We start from the raw sequence: 8303 nt of genomic DNA, 5'->3' as shown, positions 1-8303 counted from the left end.
AGCATAGCATGAAATTTACGTCCAATAAAAATTATACAACAAAGGAAAATTACTGAGGTTAAAATTGTGAGATAGAGAAATATTGTATAAGGTGAAAAATTGCAAAGTTAACAAAATGTACATGAGATTAATACTTGCCACACTTTATCAACGATTCAAACAAAAAGTTTACATTATGTTAAATTATATCATGCTCAAAGTGATACACCTCGATAATGTAAATTTTAACGTCGCGAGGAAACGCCTCGATGATGTAAATTTTAACGTTGCGAGGAAATACCTCGATGATGTAAATTTTAACGTGATGTAATCAATCTTTAGTCTTGCGAGGACTTGCCTCAGTTATGTTGTCAATCTCTAACGTTGCGAGGGCATGCCCCGGTGATGTAATCAGGATAACGATGATAATAACGATGATAACCACCTAAGGAAAAAAATTATTTTAACCCCCCGTCAGTTCGTGGTATGAATTAGTCAGTTTATCTGCCGTAAACGAACTATTAGCAATCTTGTGTGAAGAATTATGAAGTGTTATAATGTAACACTTACGTATATGCATCCAGAAACTTATTCGTGATTAAAGAACAAAGGTGTTATTCTGGCTAAGTGATTTTCATGAAATCTTCTAGCAAGTGGTTTATTTAAATAATCCTGATTGTTAAAAGGTATTAGCACTAGCAGACGATTAAAAAAGCTAACTTGATTGGTGAATTTACAAAAATAAAACAAATCTAGATACCGTGGTCTTCGTTGAACGAAAACCCGCACTTTTTTCCGATTAAAAGGGCGCAAGAATTAACCGCGCGGATTGGGGAAACTGGGCGCCATCGCATCGTTACGATTAATTGTTGTTAGAAAAAGGCTTCCTCCCTTTTATTAACTACCAAACCAGCTAATTTAAACTTAGCTACTTACAGCGTCCTTTCACCATGCATCCACTACACCGAACAGCAACATAATGGTGCCTCCCGCTCTCCTCCTATGTGATTTCGCGCCACTGTTAATTAAATTCAGCGCGAAATTTTTATTCAAATTCGGTCACCACATTACTTGGGACCTTTGTTTTTACTAAAACAAACCAAATACGGGTATACGTCTTTTGAAGGAGAATTCAATCTTCGCCAAAAATAAATTCAGGAAAGTGTGAGCAATTGTTGCAAGAAATTAAGTTTTTGGTGTCGGAGTATATATTTCTAAAAAAAGTATTAAATGCATCCAGATTGAATGGCATAACAGCAAGTGATGTTAATTTTTGTTCTTTCGAGTTGCTTACTAAATTCCAAATAGAGCCAGGGTGATAACTACGAGTATTACTTAAAAAGAATTTATCATATGTTTGTTTATTTTTCTGTGTTTTGAACTCTTCAAGCACGTCTAAGTATATTAACTCGGTGTTGAATGGTTCGTGATAAAATTTGGTTCAATGAGTGTACTCTGGATATTATCATATCTTTAAAATTGTCGTAAGCATATGTCTGCATTAATGTAAAGTCCGTACACAAGCGCTCATGAATATTTAAATAAGGAAAAAAGTCAGTACAACGTATCGCCTCTCAAATAAAATGATAAGAATAACGTGGAAGCATGAATCAAACAAGTGGGTGTTCTCGAACTCGAATATGCATTTCGTTTCATTCAGGAAATAAATAATTCATTTACCTCAAGACTATAGAAAATATATAAGCCACAAGAGCAGGAAAGTTATCAGAGACTTTAGATACTTATTTGTAACAGTGAGAATAACTAAAAAGTGCTAAACATATTACTAAAAACATTTACAATAATAATTACTAGTGGTTAACTATTTAGCACAGCACACTTGGAACTCACAGAGAAGCTAACTAAATTCAGGTACGTTTAAATACATTCATTACACCCATTAATAAACTCTCAGGACACATATTGCTGCAACTTCGTTTATCTACACTCCTTGAATTTAAAACAGCTGAACTTGGAGATAACGTTTTAAAAATAAATTTATGTTAATTCATCTAAAGCACACATAATTGTGCTGTGTAATTTTATTATTTCTTAAAACTTTTTATCACCAAATCATTTATTTTGTAGTATTTTAACTGTAATAAAACATAAAGTGGCTGCCGCTAAAGTAAATGAAAGCTTGTTAAATAACTGCTTCAATATTTTCCATAAGAATTTATAATATTTGTTTTTCCACTACTAATCTGAAAACAATTCATTATACGTGGTCTTACTTAGAAGTTGTTTTTCTCTTCATAGGTTAATAGAGAACGAACTTTTAATTTTCCAACTCAACAATGAAATTTGTTTTGTACGTTGCCTTGACATGATTCATGTTGTTGGATTTTATGAAAACCGTGGCTGATATTTTTAAGTTACATACAAAATTACAAAACAATTAAGCCAACAGAACTTGTTTAAGTATTAGGGGTATCAATTAAAAGTATTTGAAAAATAAAATGTTCTAGTACTGGGAACAATTCCGTATTAACAATGGTGGTCAAGACATTTCGGAGCTTCGGGTATAAGTAATTTAACTAGGCTCCAAAAATTGGCTTAACAGCCTTGGTTAATTAAAATTATTACTATTATTTTTGCAAAAATCACTCTTTTATGCAAGAATGAAATTAGCTCTATTTTGTGTGTAGGCATTTTCTACTCGTTAATTTAATTACTTTCGTTAGTGTTATTAATCGTTAGTGCATGTTGCTGAATAAAATTTGAAGAAAAGATGTAAATCTAAATTTTTCTAAATACATCCGACTAAACTGGGTTCTCATCAGTTTTCTAAGGAAGATAAAGGGATCTATTTTGATTAAAAATTTACCATGGCTACAGTAACTTTTAAACTTGTGCTAGATTTCAAAGCATTCGGTTGTACAGTTCCTATTTAATTAATAAAATAAATTAACTTTTTCATTAATTTTTTGAGTCAATCTGTATAAATAATTCTAAAAACAACAAATGCCTTGATATACCACAAGAATAGAGTAATAATATTTTGCATATTTCAGAGAGGGGGCAAAATTTTGAGATGACGTAATCAATTTTTTGGGAGAGGATAAACGAATAAATTTTGCTTAACGACTTACGATGATTACGATAACCTTAAAATATTTGCAGTATTTCGGAGCATTTCGAATGAAGTGTCAAAGTTAAATTTCAAAATATCGTGATAGTGTCTTGAATTTTTCCAAAAATTTGGATTTCTATGTTGAAAATTCGCACGGATGCATACACCACAAGTGCAGGCGTATATTATTTTATAAAATTTGACACATTAATTATTATTATAAATTTTAAAGATGACTCGATTTCTATACTTTCTCAGCTTATGCTCGTTAAGTAAAAAATTAAAATAATAAAATTTGGAAATGTGATATTTATTTGGCCTAGGAAATGTGTATCCATTATTAGTCCTTTACCACCTGTGTGTTTATAAAAAATTAAAGAAAAGTTAATAATAATTGTAATAGTAATACATTTAACTGAAATAAAAAACCGTTCTGGAAATGTTTAGCTAGATCCACACTTTTCAGCAAACGTGTATACTGATTTATTCAGACTACAGAAGAAGAGATTATATTTTTTTAGATCTTTCGGCAAAGGTCACCCCAAATCATGACAACTAAAAAAAATAATATTAGCGTTGGCTACATCACCAGAAGAAACTTACGATGGGTCCTAATTTGGCCAAATATTGGAGAAGAAGTTAATCCTGGAATATCATACTACATCAGAATTGGTATATTCTGCTTTACAACTGGAATATTATATAGTTCTGTATTAATGCATCTTATTCTCTCTTTAAGAAGTAATTAATGTCTTCTTGCGGAAAAACATTAAACTTGTAAAATCATTTCTAGATCAATGGGAGATTTCCCTCAGCGAAGATATTGCAATTGTGATTTCGTTGTCTGGCATTTATTATATAACATTTACTTTTATATACAAGAGACCCTGTCTGGTAAAACTTCTAGAAGACTTATCAGATTTTGAAAATTTTGGCAAACCTCCGAATATTGAAAAAGAAGAAAGATGGTTAAGTATGCTCTCTAACGCAGCTTTTATGTATTCTGTGTTTGCTACAGCAGTATACACAGTGGTTAAATACTTGAGGAAACCAGAATGTGAGAGAATAAACAAGGAAAAAAACTTAAACGAAAATTGTGGATTTATCATCTCACTTTGGATTCCTTTTAATATACAGCACCCCATTACCTATCAGATAGTTTTTCTCTACGTACTTCTTGCTAGTCAGTTATTTGTTAAACCTGCGTTGTTAATTTCGTCGTGTGCATTTGAATTCACCCGGCATATCATTCTCAGAATTAAGCATTTAAATGCCTTGATACAGGACTGTTTTGAGGTTGACAACTACAACAACTGCAAAGGGAAACTAAGACACTGTGTACAGTATCACGCCGATATTTTGAAGTAAGTAAATGAACTACACGATTTCAAAACTAGGTAGATTTCCTTCGTGGTGCGTGTTAAATTTACACTATCTGATTGTATTTAGTTATTCCCAGACTGACAACTTATCGGTTGTCCATTTCAGTTTAGCAGAGAAACTTGACGCCTCTTTCTCTAACACCATGTTTGCTCATCTAACCCTGACAGCAATAATCTGTGCTACTTTAGAAAAACAATTTATTGAGGTAGAAGGTAGAAATCATCCTGACATATTTGAACTTATTAAATTTTGTGTTTTAGGACGACAGACTTTGCGCTGGTGTACACATGTTTGCTTGGATTGTCAATTTGTTTTTGCCTTGTGTTGCAGGGCAGCTGCTTTTTAATGCTGTAAGTTAATTTACAATATAATCAATTAATCATTGTTAAACTGATTGTACAAGTTTTGTTTCTAGGCTAAGTAATCTTGTGTGTTATTTTAGAGTGAGTCGATTTCTCACGCCGTCTGGGTCTCTAAATGGTATCAAATAGACGTCAGATTACGAAAAGATATACAGTTTTTATTATTAAGAAGCCAAAAGAAACTCTTCATTAGTGCTGGACCGTTTGGTATTTTGTCGTACCCTTTGTTCGTTTCGGTTAGGCTTCGTTTTTGGTTGACTTAATTTGTGACAATTTGTTTTAGGTTATGAAAATGTCTTATTCTGTGTTATGTTTACTACATCGTAAATAAACTGTGAAGTATTTAATTTCGGATTGTATATTTTTTCGTTCATTCATCAATTAAATAGAACAAATCTAGTATTAAGACTGAGCGTGCAGTAAGTTTAATGGAACCAATAAAATTCGGTCCTCAATTAGGAGAAGAATCGGTGCATGGGTTCCGCAGGCGGTAATGATTTTCAGTAGTTGTTTAAATTAAGACTCTTTACATGTAATATGAATTAATAAAGTATTGTTTTTTCTTTCGAAAAACTGAGCTGTATCTACGAAAACAATCATCTTTTTGAAAATCATCGAATCGTCCTCTACCTATATTTTGAAGTTTTCAAAACTGTCTGCTGTGAAAATTTTTGTTTCTTGATTAAATTTGCTATTGAAATTTAGGGCGACAAAAAAAAGCAACGCCAGCTTGATGGGCTTTTCTGATGAACACCCGTTATTTGGTATGCTTAGTTATTAATGGTTCCATAAAGCTTTGAAATAATAATTAAAAAGAACTCGACTCTTTCGACTCCAAAGGAACATCAGGAAAGAACCTCATTAAAGAAAACTTTAGATTTAGATTCTTGTGCCCAAAAAATAGTAGCTTATCAAGATGGAACTGTATATTAAATAACAGAATCTAATTGTTTGGAGACCCGTTCAGAGTCTCGCGTTATTAATAAAAACTTCGTTTTAATACAACAACAAATATATTGATACGTTTCGTTTCGATGTTACAAGTTTTAAGTCTCCGTTTCGAATAATAAATATACAAAGGGTGGGTAAACCCGATTCGGTGCGCACAAGGTCGCTTCAAGAGGACCAATATTGTTGGCCTGCACACTATTTTCTGTTTATGTCGAAGTATTAAACATTTCATTTGAGATATCCTAGAGCAGAACAAAACTAGTCTTTGAAACTTGTTAAGACGTGAATTGTTGAAAAAATTAACTTACGCAAATAAACAACGCTGTATTTTATAGTATTTTTGAGTTTGTTTCTACTAAGTTTTCTTTTGATACCAACTTTGGTGAGATTTATCACAATTTTTTTGGTATTATTGTTAAGCTTGACCACAACAAAGTTGGTATGAACTGAAATCTTTGAAAATAATTAAGTTTGAAAATTGATCAATATCCTGAAATACGGGTGTTCCATTTGGAAAATATGAGAAATCTGGTTGTATTTATTTAACCACTCTCTATAAATAAGTCTAAAAATTGTTAGATTTCTTGTAACTATATGAAGACCAAAAGCTTTTTTGGGTGATACTACCGACGGAGAGAACGAATAGGAGTTGTGGGATGCGCTGATGGACTCGGAGGATGGTATCAAGACAATGAACATTAGAACTGTTCGCTACATTATTAAATAGAAATACCAAATTATCAAGGAGTTGAGAGAGAAAATTGATATTCTTCGGCAGAAGATACCTAACCTCAAAAACGGCAAAAGCGATTGTGAGAACAACGGCAAAAACCCGAACACCTCCGAACACTAACTCACTGGACATCGACAGCTGCCAGATGAGAAGTTAATCAAACAAGTTTCTAACAATCACCCCTAACCAGAACGCGCAGGGGCGACTAAGAATAAGACAAAAGACCAGTCTAATATAATTTAAACCTTTCGTTCCTGCACAATCTCTCACTACTAAATGAGCTTTATAGCGTCCTACCTGTTCTTCTGCATTAGTCTTTTTCTTATATACCCACAATGTGTTAAAAATTTTTCTGTCTGGAGGCGGATCGACAAGAACCCAAGTCTTATTTTCCATCAGAGCTTCATACTCCTGCTGCATTGCTTCCCTCCATAACTTCTTTCTCTACTTGATAGGACTTCTTCAACTGATTGTGGATCTGTTGCGTTTGGATTCATCGTTAGGTAAGAAATAAAATCTTCCCTGATAATTGGCTTTGGACGTCTTTCAAATCGACGAACTTGTGGGGAAATTGGCGAGGGTACTTGAAAGAAGAAGGTCGAGGGCTCAGTTCGGATTCGTGAAAGGATTGGGAATACAGGATGCGTGGATAAGAGTGAAACAAGTTGTGGAGTGGTCGGAAAAGAAGTACGTGTTGGGAATTTTTCTTGATTTTAAAGGAGCGTTTGATATCAATCTGAACTGGAATACGGTGTTGAGTAAATTGATGGAAGTTGTGTGTAAAGAGATCAAAGTTTGGGCGTTTCCCGTTATTTCAATCTCCCGTTTCTGTTACAGTTGCTGACATAATGTCCAAACATGCGTGGCATGCATTACAACGAACCTTGCCACGATCAGTTCTCCTATGTAAGAGTAAGGGTGCTGCATTGTGGGAGCTACTTCCAGCTGAACTATTCTGAATATCTTGCAGTTGTTTCGTTTTAAGTGAATCGGCTGTGATTGCTTTTCCTGAGTTCTCTATGCCCATTATCATTGGTTTGCACTCTTCAAGCAATCCAGCAAGGATTATTCCTACCCGTTCATCAGGAATTTTGAAACTAATACCATCTAAATTATGGGCGGTTGTGATGATTCGATTTACATACTCATCTACCGAACTGCAGCTATTTAATTGCGTTGTCACAAGAGTCCTGAGAAGACCAACTTTTCTTGTCAAACCATTGTCTTGGAAAGCCTTTTGCAATTGATCTCACGTTTCTTTAGCTATCGTGGTTTCCTGGGTGTGAACGTAATTTATCGGGTCAAGTGTGAGGAGGATCTTCGACCTTGCCTTAATGTCTTTCTTTGCATCGGTTGTGTAGGCTTCAATTCCTTTTATAGGCCAGTGCCGAAGCCTTTGAAAATGGTAAAAAGCAAAAAGAAATACAACAGGATGAAGGAAATATAAAACAATAAAAGGAAACATAATTTACGGGTGATCTGAGGTCGGAAAGTGGTAGGGGGTAAGCTTTTAAGGGTAGAAAATGGTTTATCATGATTTTCGGCAAAACTAAAAGTCCTATAAAAAAACTTGAATAGCAAAGTTGTAGGTAATAAAATATCTACGGCTTTTGTATTTACACTTTTTTTACATAACCTCAAAATTAATGCGAAAATTGCAATTAAGCGACTTTTTGGTTTTTTAATTTAAACTCTCATAATTTTTTTTTTCACGAAAATTTGTGAAAACTTACCTATTTATCTCCCAAAGTCACTGTAATTTTTTTGATTCAAAATATTTATTTTTTCCTTTTATTTTGAATTAATATCGAAAAAGCACCCT

At 33.4% G+C, this 8303-nt stretch overlaps 1 long non-coding RNA gene across 1 annotated transcript; it reads left to right on the top strand.

The window, feature by feature from the left end:
- The first annotated feature begins 1638 nt into the window (after positions 1-1638).
- Positions 1639-3933, top strand: LOC135125604 (uncharacterized). The gene is made up of 3 exons (XR_010279916.1): positions 1639-1851; positions 3574-3793; positions 3846-3933. It is a non-coding gene; the product is annotated as an uncharacterized LOC135125604 (long non-coding RNA).
- Positions 3934-8303: the final 4370 nt, after the last annotated feature.

The sequence above is a fragment of the Zophobas morio genome, unplaced genomic scaffold (genome assembly GCF_036711695.1).
Source record: "Zophobas morio isolate AGI-343-1 ecotype UQ-CSIRO unplaced genomic scaffold, CSIRO_AGI_Zmor_V1 ptg000009l, whole genome shotgun sequence".
Classification (NCBI taxonomy): Eukaryota; Metazoa; Arthropoda; class Insecta; order Coleoptera; family Tenebrionidae; genus Zophobas; species Zophobas morio.
This window is presented reverse-complemented; position numbering and strand designations above follow the sequence as displayed.